The sequence below is a fragment of the Anarrhichthys ocellatus genome, unplaced genomic scaffold, assembly GCF_004355925.1.
Source record: "Anarrhichthys ocellatus isolate YVR2014 unplaced genomic scaffold, GSC_Weel_1.0 scaffold7, whole genome shotgun sequence".
Classification (NCBI taxonomy): Eukaryota; Metazoa; Chordata; class Actinopteri; order Perciformes; family Anarhichadidae; genus Anarrhichthys; species Anarrhichthys ocellatus.
The window spans coordinates 2,101,331-2,116,744 of NW_022280037.1; positions in this window are offsets into that span (position 1 = coordinate 2,101,331).

Here is a 15,414-nt window from a genome sequence, read left to right on the forward strand (position 1 = left end):
GCTTAAGTGCCTGCTTTTTGCTTCACTCCAGCTTCTTATATGTTTTGCTGTTGGTGGGCAGGGCTCAGGATAACTTCCATACTCCTCCCATTGTGGTAGCCCTGCAGACCCCACTGTATCATCTCCGTTTTGTCGCTCGCCGTTTTGGAGGCGCGCGCTAGAGAGCGTCGAGGGGGCACCGTGAGCGTGCAGCGTGAACCACCGCTGTCCGCTGCAGAGAAAAAAAGAGTCAGCAACTGGTGACCGATTCAGTAGGAAACGCGTCGAGTCAATTTGTTTTACTAATTGGAGGACTGGCAGAGTTTGCGTTTCAAAGTGTATCTTTCTAACGTGATCTATTCTCTAGCTGCGGAGGACTCAGCGGGCGCACTTTGGCTCCCTGGTTGCACACGGTTTGTCCAACTCTTTGCGGAGCTTAAAATTAAAGTTGTACAAGATCTGTGCGTAATTCTATTTTAAGTTACGTGACATTACATACTTATTCAGTTAATTAGTCTGTGTTTTGATCTGCTTAAAACGCATGCTAAAGCATCCTCTGAGGATTGAACCAGATGTAATCTATATGCAGTAACGTGCCATTAATGATACGCTTAAATATATGTTTAGTCTGTCGCGATCAATTCAGCGATTTCAAATGCCAATGTTGTCATTTTTTAGTATTTACCTCTAATTCTTCTGGTTCAGTTAGTTTGTCAGAAAAAAAAAGTTGAGAGAAAGTTGCGCACTACACAGCCCAACGTGAGCAGGACGTAAACGTTGTATTTAAAGCTTTATAGCGAAACAAAACAAAAAACGTCATTCATTAATACTTGTTTTAATCAACAGGGAAGATACCAGTGATTTAAATGAAAAGGCTGATACACAAGAACAACAAAAATCAAACCTCAGATTTAAAAGAGGATTTCAAAATATCACATAAACATCAAGATAATATTATCTCAATGACCCCTATGGAAATATTTCAGTCATATATTTGATTCTTCTGTATTTCAACCAGATTTTTCACTTCGGCATCTGACAGTGGCAGAATCATTTCACTGAAATCTTAAACTTGCGCAAAACTCAGTGTGGACAAACCATGAAATATTGAGACTTTTTTTTTCCAGCCCATGAACTGAAGTTTTGTATGATACTCCAGGTGACATCATACCACAACAAACTGCTGGTGCCCCCTTTCACAGTGCTTCTCCTTTCGAGCTCCAGTACTTTCCCCTGAAACATGGGGGAATTAAGAAAGAAAAAAGGAAGAGGAAATCTGAAGCCTACTTTTTACTGTTGCACCATCATATTAAGTAAAGAGTATTGTTCTTAAATGTTCTGACAGACAGACAGAGAGATGTGAAGTTTTATGTTTGGAGGTAATGACATTAATACATTAGTACTAAAATATCTCCGAAGCAAAGTGCTTAGTCAGAGGGACAGAAACTTCACTGCCACAAAAGCACAGTCAGTTATTATCAGCAGGAGAGGAGGAGGAGGAGGAGGAGGAGGAGGAGGAGGAGGAGAATGATGGCAAATGTTGAAAATTACATCGAATTGACTTTTTTTTAAATGCATTTTACAAGAATTATTGACACTGAGCTATGGGTCCATTATGAACCCATCATGAAAACTAATTATAAATACAAAGGAGGCAGGAGAAGGTATCATTATATATGCAGCACACATATCTCAGTCATATAGAACATTAACCCTGTCCTGTCTGTATAATTCACCATTAGGTTTAATTTGTGACATGGATTTTTTACAACCCTGAGATTAAGTGACTGGTTCTGCAAAGCAATCATTTCAGTGCTTTAATAGATACGACAATAGGTTTGTGTATTAAATTACACTTTCACAATCCAACCACACTCACAAACGTATAGCTGATTAACAAAACAAAACTATCTGATAAACAACAGATTTTATAGGCACAGCATGCTCAAATTGTGAAAACAAACATAAATGCCACAATAACAGTAACTTAAGTGTAACTACATTATGTGTTATGTGTCATTATTTCACAATAATGGTCCTTAAACAGCCTTTTACAGATGTCGAAAGTTTCGCTGGTTCCGAGCTCTGCCTGAGAGCTGTTTGTCTTGAGAAATGCCGTGTGGCCGAGCACCAAAGCCTCCAGAATGGTTCCTCGGTTAACCAGAGACATAGCAATGTCTTCGAATACACTGCCTGCACTGGGGATGACTGTTTCTTCTCTCCTTTATTCCTATACTGGGAACCCCCCCCCCCCCTCCACCAACACCACCACTACCTCCTCCTCGCCTGAGTCTGCTCCTCAAACACATGTGGCCACTTGCATCCCCATCACGCTAATTAGAGCCAGGTTTGTGGTTGAGGAAGGGGGTGGTTGGCTGACGGGAGAGGGGGAGTGGGGGTTAGGGTTTGTGTGTGCGTGCGTGGGAGGGTTGGAGGCCCGGGTTTGAAACGGGAGGGGGGGGTGTCGTGTGTGCGTTTTGCGTGTGGCTGCTGTGTTTGCCTGTGATTACCCCTTGTAACCTGGCTGTGAAAGGTTTGCCCTGACCCTGCATTGACTCTGGCTGAGGGGGAGTTTTCAGAGGGGTGGGGGTGGGGCGGGGGTGGGGTCTATAGGCTGCTGCATGTCATGTGCTGGCGGGTGGGCTCTCGTTGTTTGGAGACAGGGCCAATGGTAGACCAGGCTGCCCCGGCTCTGGAGCTAATCATTGTTTACTAGTCTCATTTCCACTTCTCAGTGAGCTACTGTCACGCACAGCACCAACAGGGAGGAAGGAAGAGGGGGGGTGAGGGGGGGGTGGGGGGGGGGGGGGGGGGGGGGGGTAGACGAGAGGAAAGCCAGGGGTCCAAAAGGCAGTTGGGGAGCTGGTGGGACTTGGGAAAGGGAAGAGCAGAGAGAACGCAGGAATTTGAGAAAATATGTTTTTTTCTTGTAGTGAACAAAGGTGAGCCAAGACTGAAAAATGCCGCAGCCAAAAACAACCCGACGAACCAGTAAACAGACCAACAAAAACATCCTCTGGGCCAAAGCCATCTCAGGCAGCCAGGAGGTAACCACCGGACATCGCTGGTTAGAGATGGTGATGTTTGAAATGAGGATGCTTTCGCTTGCCAGACTACAATACGAGGAAAGAGAGATACTTGGAAAAATAGTTACTGACTGACATGATTGTTGTTTTTGTGTAAATAGCCTGAGAAAAGACATGCAAAGGCACAATTCACTTCGGTGGGGTGATACCAAATGGACTGGTGGTTAAAGTGGTATAAATAAGCAGTATTTTTTACACACACACACAAAACACTACGCTGTTGAGTTCTGCTCTTAAGCCTTAGAGGCCATCGTTTCACCTGGTGTGGATTATGTTAAACGTGAAAAGGAGACAAATCAGGGGACCGCAAACAAGCCTCCCAATGCTAATGTCCCGTATGTTCTGGATGTGTGAATAGGAAACTCTTTGCTGACACGTTCACCATAGAAACTCTATATTGCTAAAATATGCCAATGTTGTCTTATACAATTTGTGCTGCTCAAAAACATCCATTAATCCAGGTTTACTGTTGATTTTCAAAGCACTGCTGTGGAATATTTAGATTAACAAATGTTTTCACAATAATCCAAAAGTAGAACACTGCTGATTTTATCCAGAATCTGAATGGTTGAAAGTATTGCACTGAGGTTTCAAATCATACTTAAATGGAAAATGAAATCCATGCTTAGAGGGAATCTTGCTCCAAATCCATGTTCAACGTTGTAAAAAAAAAAAAGAAAAATGACAACGCTTGTACACTATGACTAATCTGCATGTATTTTGTTACGTGTACATTTCACCACACATTACAAACCCCAGGCACACAAAACAAGATTGAATAATTGAGAATTCAGTTCCTTGTTTGTGCACTTGTCAAAACCTCTATGTCACCACTCGGAATGAAAAGAGGCCCAGACAACCTGAAGTCAGATGGGGAGGATTACAGTATCACAGCAGGTCCAGTGTCCTGTGTTCATTTGGATTTGGAGTAAAAGAAAGAAAATACCATCCCATGGAATCTGGTTATCTCTGACTGCTCCGCTGAGTTAGACATGCTGTGCAGAGATGTGTCGCGGTCGGCAATATCAAACAGCCCACATAAAAGAGGAAAGCACTACTTTCGGAGAATGTTTTCCTGGAATGATTTAAGGTTTCTTGGTTAAACCATGAAGACGCGGAAGGGTCTACCCTTCCCAAAAGCATGATTTTTAACCATAGCACAATATTTTCCTACACATGCTGCACCTTCATGTGGTGTAGTTGAATAAAGCAGCGACACATTCAAGGTTAAGGGTTTGATATAATCCAGCGACCACCCACACTACACATGTTTCACACTTCTGTCATTCAGCGTTCCAGACATTTAGTCATTTTAGTATGAAGTGTTCTTTCAAAGTGGCTCGCAGTCATTTCTTTCAAGATCCTGAGGAATGAAAGTTGTCCTTGCATGCGCTTACCCCAGATCAGTTTAAAATTACACTTCAAATTTCTCCATAAATATAAAAACAAAACCACAGGGTTGATAAACTAGTAATAATGTGACAAAACAGTTACATTATAAGAAAGTTCACTAAGGTAAATTTGCAGGTAACTACAGACAAAGTTTTTGATTATTAATATATTAATTTATGAGAATAATAGCCTGTTTTTCTCTTTTACCACACTCCTCTTGTACCGGACACTTTCCCTCTTCACTGTGTGCAGGCTGCGTGACAGATCTTCACTTAATGTGGCACCCAGGACAGGAGACATGTATTATGTACAGTATAGGAATATTTGTTTCTAATCCCGTAAGGTTTTTGCGTGCTAGGGGAGCAGAGCGGGGATGAGCTTGCGTGCCATGCCCGGGGTGGCGTGCACGGAGCTTGGTCGCTGAACTCCGGCTTCCCAAGGGAGCGGGGGCAGCAGGGGGAGGGGTGTGTGTGTGTGTGTGTGTGGGGCTGCACTGAGAGATTAAAATGAGACGAGGGAGAAAGCACAAGTAGAAATGGCTTCCAGATGACCCCAACTCAGCTCATCAAAGACGGGCTGAAGAATCGGTACACAGTTCGTTACGCATTTCCCACCTCCTGTCCCAAGAACTATATTAGCTTATTTGTTTAATGCTGTAAAATAAGTTGTCACAGTAGAAATATTATGACTAGTAAACACATTTTAAAAAAGCAAAAAAAACAAATAAATATTGCTAAGTTACAATCCAAATAGCATTAAATCAATGCAGTAATCTGTCATAAGAGACAATGTTAGACTGACATTTGAGTAAAGCGAAATCTGGATATTATTCTGAAACTTTCTTCTGACATGCCACTCAAATATTTACTGTGAACTTTCATTCTCTGCGTTTTTCAGCTCAGTCATCCATAACGTTATAAAATGATGTGGGCTGTGTCTCATGACATTCTGTATTTCACGCTGTTTTAATCCAAATTTCTTTATATTCTGTTTTTAGGGGGGGAAAAAAGTTTTAGATCAAGAGAACTTTGTGACTGAAATGGCAGCCTTGGTGTTGGGGTCTCACCATGCCGCCGGGAAATGATTACAGTGTTTCTATGAGCATAAAGAGTAGAGACCTCATCTATTAATATTAGTGGATTCTTTCATACTTATTGACTTTATATTTAGGATTTAAACCTTTCGTGAAAGGCCACGTTTCAGCCTATATGCTGTTTAAATTGATGTATAGGCCCAGGGGTCTCCTTTCTGTAAAGGTCAGATTATTACATCTGTCCCCCATCAACCATGAAGTACAACTTTTGATATACTACTGTTATGCCTTGTATTCTTTACAGTGGAGAAATGTAGGGAAGATGGAAAGCATAGCATTAAGAGTTGGACATAAACTTTGATCAACTCTCAGGTCTCTATGATTCATTGGGTTTATACATCAATGTAGATACCATAACCAGTGAATCATTGTGGACACTTGCCCTATTCTTCACATATTCAAGTGCAGAGATAATGGCTTGAGTCTTCGTGTGACACATGGCAGAATTGCATTTCATAAACTTACCATTATGCAGTTCATTTTTCATAGTAGCTTGACAACAACATTATTTTTTATATTTATTATTATTTCATGTTAAACGAGACAGGAAAGGACAGTTGTCTCTAAATGTACAGAAGTTTTTATTGACAGAGAGCAGAAAGGTCGAGACCCCCGGGCTCACTGGACAGATTTGACAGGTTTTAAGGCCAAACTTGAACAAAGTGATTTTCCAGAGAAGCGGCCACTACCTTGCTCAACACTTTTTTTTTTTCACTTCTTTCTTCATTAATCATCCAGCTCTGTTTGAATTGTGCAATGTCGTAGCAGGTCACTTTAAACTTGTCCATAATATGTGAAATGAATTTTTACTCGATATTGTCTATTGTAGATCCTCCTTTGCATGGACTATAAAACATATTTGTTGCGTGTCTGTTGGAAAAATCAGTTCCCATGGTCACGTATGAATGAGCTGTGTCCTTACCGAGCAAAACCGAGATGATGTGCAAATGCAAGTCTGTCTCTACACGCACTGCTCAGGTTATTCAGGGTAGAGCTTGTGTCATGGTTATGAAGTCATTGCCCTCCTGATCCCTGTTGAGTGAGAACGAGCACCACTTGGTTTTCTCATTTCAACGAGGAAAGCTGAGATGTTGTCATGCGAAATGTTAGTTTGTTTACTCTTGTAGTACAACACGTAACTTTGAATGTGCTTCTCCTTCTCCATTTAACTTGGAAATGGTTCACCATGAAAGCATTTTGTCTCTTGATACCCCAGAAATCATCTGTAGAGCATCTGCTCAGATTGACAATTAGTTTATTTTTTTCTTTGGGTATGACACAGGATGTTCCTGTTTCTTCTCCATACTTTTTACCGACTTGCATATTTATGAGCTGTTCTATGTCTGTCTCTCTCTTTGAGACAGCCAGTCCCAGGCTGGGATCCCTGCAGGTGGGGAGGCTGAGCCGGTCTGATCGAGGAGCAGCCACAGGCACACACTGAACATTAAGTGCAGTATGGATACTACCAGCGGGTTGCAGCGGGATAATGTTCCGTGATTTCCTCTCTTTTGCACCTCCGTATGTTCCACTTGAGCAGCTCGGTGCATTTTAGTATCCTGAAAATGAAGCGGGGTCAGCGAGCGGTCGGGGTTACCCCCCCCCCCTTCACTGCTCCAATTCTACAGATGAGCCAATGGTATATCGTCCACGGCAGCCGGACGGAGACCTCAGAGGGCAGAGTTCATTCACTGTCCTGGGCCCTGGATGAGCCCTGCTGTAGTCTCACTGGTGCATATATATATATATATATATAGCTTTGCAATATGCAGGACAGAAATATCAACTTAATTCAATTTTCTCTAACTGCACACAATAGCCCTGCGTATCTCGGATTGTAAATTGTGAAGCAATTACTGTGGAACGGTCTTTACCAGGAACAGGGAATTTACTTGAATTACTTTAAATCATGACTACTGACAACTGCTTTCAACTTTATTAGTTCAGTTCCAGTTCTCACTTACTGAGGAGACTGACTCTCTCCTATGAGCTGCAGACATTTCTGCCCTCGCTGCTGCTTGAGGAGCAGAGTTTTCTCAAACAAGCGGCTGAAGTGTTTATACTTCTGTCCACGAATACAGAGAGAGTGATTACAGCTCTCAGAGCAAGCTGTCGTTATAACAGTAACGAATTAATCCCAGATATTTCTAATATTCCGCCTTCTCTTTGTCGTCTTGTTTGCTCATGCTAGTGTGTTCACTTGAGCAACACAGCTAAAGTCCTCTCATGCCTGAATTAGAAACAAAGCGATCGAGAAGTAAGTTTAAGTCGACATCATTGCTACAACCTTGATGAATTAGATGACTCTCCACAGACATTTTTTTATTTCATTAAGTCTGGTTTTTGTCGAGAAATGAGGACTGACATCTGACTATTAACTCTGGGATACAGAAGACAACGCCAAGAACTGCATTTACTTACCAAATGCAATTTCTGTATCATGTATCCTACAGCATCATTTCATACAAATCACCACTCAGTCTCCAGGCTTTATTTCACTCTGGCATGTTCTCGAGTACCAGCTGCACTGGACTCCCTCTCGCCCTCTGTGACAGACTGCAGCGCACCCTGTGGCCCGGCCCATGTGGAAATAACCTGGAACCATTGACCTGTTCAGCTGTTAGGCTGAAACAAGACGTACAGGCAATGCATACTCATGCATGTGTACAGTGCAAGACATAAGGATGTATTCAAGCAGTCATCCACATTGACAAATACTCACGCTGTTTGTGTAACAGGTTCTGCCAGCATGATAAAAGCTCGTATATCATTGCACCTTCCCTTTCATGTGCTGGTATTGTCAGCCTGAGAGTCTCAGGAATTTCATGCTGGAGAAAACAAATGACATTCGCAGTGATAGTATCTCACCAATGTACTTTGTTTAGGTATGAGACAAGTTCAAATGCTACACTCAGTGGATTTTGTCTATATAAGGCGTGTTCTTTTCTGTGCTACAGTCCTTTATGGGGGAATGTAAACACATAGCTGTGAGCAGACTAATAGCTATTGTTCGAGGAGAGAGTTTCTAAACTGATATGGCAAAGAGTATCCACTGTCGATCACGTAGTGTGATATGGTAGTCCTAACACACTTTTGGTTGTACATTATTAGCAGAGCGTTTGAAGAAGTCCTTTTTAGATTCCTGTTAATTTGCAGAACAGACCCCGAAAAAGTGCATCAGCATAGAATGTTTTTTTGTTTTTTCTCTGGTGTTTTATTAAACAAACCCTGCAGGCATAAATGGAGCGAGTGGCGTTCTGTCATTGTTTGGGAACAATTTCACAGACATGTGCAAGAAGACCCATGTTGGCCCTGCATTTCATATGTGATGATATGCCTTTTCCACCCCATTCGACATGCTTTGGTCTTGTTATAGGGACCTCAGGGAGAAGCTGCATTTGAGGCAGATGTGAAGACTGAAGCCCATATTTAGTGAAAAATACAGACATGGCCAAATAAAGAGGTCATGTTATTCTCATTTAATAAAGTAACAAACACAACATACATTCTGTTAAGTAAAGGCCTACGGATCAAATTCATGGTCTTACTATCCCCAGGGTTACCCATGAAGTTTGACCTTCTTACCCTGTCACCCTACATGCTTTGCTGCCCCCCCTTTCCTTGTTGCACTCTCAACTGAAGGTGATACTTCTAAAACCCACAGTTTCTGCTCAGAAAAGCGGGGGCTGCCTCACAACCCAAATAGACAACAGTCTCGGAGGAGTCCCTCACGCACAATGTATTCCATATGCTCTCTCAGAGGCCAAGAGGCACCCTATACCTCACATCTGGCACAGACCACCTATGCTAGCTCACATATTCCTCCTCAGACCAACAGACTGGCTGCCTCTCAGTGGAAGGAAGCTGGCCTCATCAATGATCTCCTCCCTCTCAGATGTTTCTGAACTAAAGGCATCCATAGGTAGTGGCTTTATCTTGCTATGATCAGGGGAAATGAACACAATTACATTTTCACTTCCATCTCTTATAAATGGCATTGCATCTATCATTCATGAAACTGCTCAGTGGTTTCTACATCACCCTAAAAAAGGTGAAGAAGAGGTCTTTCTGTGTGGAGTTTGTCCTTTGGTCTCCTCCCATAGTCTGAAGACATGCAACTGAGGTGAACTAATGACCCTAAATTCTCTGAACAACTCTAAAATGCATCTTTAGAGCAGCTGAGAGAGTTGATTTCCATTGTGGCATGCTTAGTGATTGTGTCTGTCTATCCATGTATTCGTCTTTTATTGGCAACTAGGGATGTTTCTAACAACTTATTTACCTGACGAAAGTTTAAACTTAGACTAATGGACTACTAAAAGTAGGAAAACACTCAGAAAACAGTCAAAATTGAGCACAATTTAATCTAAAAGGTCATATATAAATTGAGTATAAGAGCCATTTCAAAAATAGTTTGAAGTCACATTTTTCAATAACCAAATCACATTTTAAATGCCGCTGAACTCAATATGCCCCCAGTGTTAGCTGCAGTCACCCGGTTAGGAATGTGCCACCTGGTGTGCGGTGTAATATTTGATGAAATGCCTGCGGGGACTGTGATCTAAGAAGAGAGGGTTTGGCATCGCTAATACCATTAGTATCTTAGCGTGCGAGTTTGAGTCATTGAGCTAGCTGTGTGATGGTTAGAACGGAGCCGTCTTCTTTAAAGCTCTTGCGAGAGTATGTATGTGTTTCTCTCCCCCACGAATGGCATCCTGCCCTCCTCGAAATCCCAATCACTTGCGTTTTTCTCTTTTCCCGAGTCACTCCGATTACAACCAGAATGTGAGGTCATATTTACACAAGACGGATCCTTTCTACCCATAACCAGCTAGCTGGCATTAGCAAAAATATCTCTGCTTCACACATTCTGTAATTGGATTTGAAGGCAAAACTTCTTGCCACAGAATTCTGTGTGGACGCTGAGGTACGCTGAGGTCACCAGAGTTGTTTTGTAAGACTTTTCTAAAAGGTGAACAATATGTCCTGCCTCTCACTTTTACACTCTCCGAGGAGAGGTTCGGGGGGGGGGGGGGGGGGGGGGGGGGGGGTTGCTCCTCTCCTCACTTTCTCCCCACTTTTTGCTCCCTCGCTTTATTACCTCCGTCAGCTCTAATTTGGGTTGATGGGGTGGCTGTTGCATGACAAGACACATGTCTGGGCCCCTGCGTGAGAAGGCTGGCTGGCTCTTGCTGGGTTTGTTTTCTTTGCGTGACCATGTCCCTCCCTCTGTCTCTCCTGGCACCTCCCGGCGAGCACACCCTCTGACCCTGTTCATGCCCTCGTTAGCTGGCATGTGGCTGGTTTATTTACTTTGGCCAGCCGCCCGTGTGAAAGCCGCATTTTTACCACGTTCAGGGACGGGTTATCTCAAATGGAGCAATGGCAGAGGTGTTGGTGTGTGTGTGTGTGTGTGTGGAGGTGGAGACAATCTGAGTGAGGGGTGGTTGGATCTGCAGCTGACAGAGCTCTGAGCCTTGCATGTGTGGCTGGTATGTTTGAGTGTGTGACAGCCATGCTTGGTCAAAAGGAAATATAACCCAGTGTAACCGCTTTTGAGAAATGACATGCACAGGCAGGTCACTCAGAGTTCACTGTCCCGGTTGGCGTCCAAAGTGAGTGAGAAAAGGGAGCAGGAGGATCGTGGCAGCGTGTGGAGATTTCACTTGTTCCCACTGAAGTTATCCAACAAACGCTCACGCTAACATTCATGTCTCTGCACATTCGCTCTCCTGCCAACTCTCCTCTATTGTATTCTGAGTGGGTATACAAATATAGACAGGGGCAAGGGGACAGGACTAACACGAATCTGCAAAATAGGGTTCATGCAAGGAGACTGCATTTAAAGGCCTCTGCTGCACTCGCAGTAAAAGTAAAGATATGTGTGGAATTATTGAACACGATAATAAATAGTTGTCACAGCCAGTCTGTAAAAAATATATATATCTATATATTTATAAATATATATATATATATTTTTTTGCAGTTGAAACTACTTTCTTCAGTGCAATGTAATTTATCCATAATTAACACACACACACACACACACACATACACACACACACACATACTGTATATATATATATATATATATATATATATACATATATGTTTGTTTTAAAGGCTAGATCTATGGGGCATTGACTTCTACAGTGTAAGTGATGCTGAGGATCGATCATATCCCAGGTAGCCAAAATCACTTGATCCAGTAGCTTGTTTCCAGACTTAACCCAGACAGGTGATGAATAATGCACCAGAATTGTGGCTGGTTCTGTTCCGAAGCTAAAGCCAAGTGCTGTTGAGTGGAGCTCATTCTGCTTATAGCACTCCAAGTGCCCACCCCAAAAACCCGTCCAAATCTGGCAGCCCTGTGTTTCATTCAACCATATCGCTAGGCAAGAACATTTTTATTGGAAAAGTCCTGAAGTGTCTGCATTGGATGTAAATCGTGAGGCGCAATCTCATCCAATATGGATATAAATCCGAGAAATAGTGCTCTAATATATAGCCATGGTCTTATCCCTGACCGGCTGACCTGGAGTGTGCTCTTATTGGCCACCAATAGAAATCCAACAGCTTCAGGAGGTGAAACCTGCAAGTAGGCACAAGAGCGCTCTTCATGCAGAGGCATTCGATTATTTGTTGCAATAACTAAATAAATACACAGAACAGGAGAAAACATGTAAGCACATGTGGTCCTAATTCTCTGGGTGCAGAATGAGTTTCTCTGGTTGTGTTGATTGTACCCTTCACAGTGTTTAGTGGACTATCATTAGCTCAACACAACAGCATGAGGAGATTGGACCAGAACATAGTTCTATAGTGGAACGGAGACATCTAATTTCACGTGGTGTGTTAATGCACACGCACACCAAATATGGACTATGACACACGGCCCTTTATGAGCATAGACAGAGAAGTAGGAAACTTCAGCTGATGTCACTTCCTGCTAATCCTTTTAGTCGGAGAAGAGACGCGGTGAACAGCAGCAAGATGAGGCCCATAAATCAAGCAGGATGTCGGGACAGCAGGATAACACAGCCCGACATAGTCACAAGTATGTTCCAGATTAACCTCTGCCACCACTTCAGTCAATACCTCTGCTGGGATGGAATCACTTGGAGCTGTCTGGCTCTGGAAGCTGGAAGTCATGCTTTAGCTGTAAACACAGACACTAGTCTGTAACGAGGAGCTGTGGAACAAGATGGAGCCCACCGAATCACGCCGCTCTTTGGTCTCTTGAGTCCGTATAATTTATAGTCCCGGCTCAGTTGTGAAATTCTCACAATGATTTTTTAAAAAGTGTTATTACTGACCGACTGCTGCATCACAGGAGTAAAAACTTGTCTTTTGCTGCATGTTTTTAACAGACACGTTCAAAGCATGTTAAGAAGATTTATCTGCCCCAAATGAACACTGATCAAGCCTAGATTATGCGGTTCGTCCAATAGCATTTTGTGAAGGAGCTGGACCACATATTGGGACAACACACAAATGACTTAGAAGCCACATCCCTATTTTCTGAGACAGCCATAAATGACAAACAAGAGACATTAAAAATGAGCCATGGAGAAGATGAGAAAACAAGCCTCTCTTCTGCTCAAGGGAAACACACTTTTCTGGCGATCTCTCACATTAAACTGCCACTAACTCAAATGCAAACACACAGATACAAACAAGAGTTGATTAGGATTGGCACGAGAGTGGACACTTTCCGTATTTGTCTCCTCGTGTAATCTTAGTTCATTTATTTGCACAGAGGAATACATTCACACACTTGGATGTGGAGAGAGAAGCATTATAGGGTGATTGAAGGCTCCCTACGGAGTGGGGAAGAGAAAACAGACAGAGTTTATCATGTTTAGGCAACAGTGTAGCTCAGCAGAAATTAGATCTCTGCGGGCTCAGGATGCTCATATGCCATAGACACCCACGTGTGTGCATGCACACATAGACTTGAGACACAAAAACACACTCAGAGACAATCTTATGTTTGGGTTTGCCACGACAAAGAAAACAGGATACATTTTCAAACAGTTATAATACACTTTGAAATAACTTTTAAAACTAACTTTAATTTTGTGTTAATAAACAACATTAACATTTTTTCACCTTATAAAGTTGATATGTTGAACTTTTTTATATATCTAGCTGACATGGAGAAATAGTGAAATTTGTGTGGAGTCATATTTCTGGTCACCTGATGTTAGGCCATATTCACTTCCTTTTAGCTCGGGTTTGGTCTCCCCTGACTCCTGAGAGAAATATTAGACTCTTAAACTGCTAAATGCTTTACTGTGCTCGCTATAGTACCTACTCCATAACTTTGCCATTTTGGGGAGGTAGTCTCCTTTGGGAATATCAGTGTCAGTTGTAGGTCGTAGAGATATCAACAACTTTAACTGCAGCCACTAGCTTATACTGTCGATGCTGTTTAGCAAGCAAACCAGGTGCTTATTTTCTACCTGTGAAGATTTTGTGATTCTGCACCATTAAACCAGCGGGTAAATCAGTACCCGTAGTAAACTCATCATCGTTGTGGGAAAGCCTCCGCCATTTGTGTGAAGCGAATACCACAACTTCACGAAGTGTGAATTTTAAAGGCCAAACGACAGCCAAGTCAATAACCACGCAAACTAGGCACAGTGGGAGTGAATCCAGATGGCTTTGGCTTCTTAACCATAAGCTTTCATGTCTCCAAAGTGTGGGACCAAACTGGTAGTTATGAGGTCTGTTTAAATCCTTCTTGAACGAGGAAATATTTCAGAGTGAAACGCTGGCAGTAGTGACTCCCTAGAACAGAGGATGATATAATGACATGTATACATGCATTACATATAAATAAAATTTAGAGATTTATCACATGTTATACATATTAGATGTTGACAACTGCTTTTATTTATTCAGCCCGCTCTTAAAGCTCTGCGGCTGTGAAATACGATTTTTCTTGAGGCCACTGAAGGTTACTTATCTAGTGGTTTTATTCAAACAGTTTAACAAACATCATACATTCTCATCTTGTTTCTATTATCATTTGTGCTTTCTAATGGTTGAACAAAATTACCACAAAATTCTTTGCATTGTCGCATGCAAAACATGTGTAACAAAACCCCACACTGTCCGTGTCGGCTGCACGATAGCTTGATCGTGATGAATCTGCTGACTTTTGATCGACGGATCTGAATGTGGGAGAGTTCTTTATCTTTCTCCACTTTTATCAGGCTGCTTCACACAGCAGTGAGAGAGTAATGAGGAGCCACTAAGGTCACGAGGGGACAAAGAGAACGTCATCGCGTGATGTGAATTGGGGAATGATCTTTTCTGCTGCTGCACATGACGTGAGAAGGGGAGACAGGCAACTGCAGGGAGGAGAAGCTTGAAATCCTGAGGTCAAGTTATCAATCTGAGTGTTTCAACAGGTCGCGCCCTCAGTCGACTCCCCCTCCCTTCCTCTTATCCCCTTTCGTGACCTCTCCATTCTCACCCTACCTGATGAAAGATGTTGATGAACGGCACTTCCAGGAATCAGGCGAGACAGTTCATCTCAGTCAAGTGCTGCGTGCAGCCATCTGGCTACCCCTCCCGAATTGCAAGGCAGCGTGTTGTTTGTAGAGTTTCCCAAGTCACGGCCAGTAACCTGAATGCACCTTGGATTGTTTTCCCCAGTTCTCTCCCCGTTTTCCTGTTAGGAAGAGGCCTCATCTCGTGCTCCTTACAAAAGTAACACAGTTTCTCTGACATGCTGCACCCGCCTATCATAAATCTACACACTTAACTATGGGCCCTCAAATCTATCAGCCCGAGTGCTTTGAGTCTGGGGGCCACATCGTGACATGCAAGGAGATGTGGGGGGGGGGGGGGGGGGGG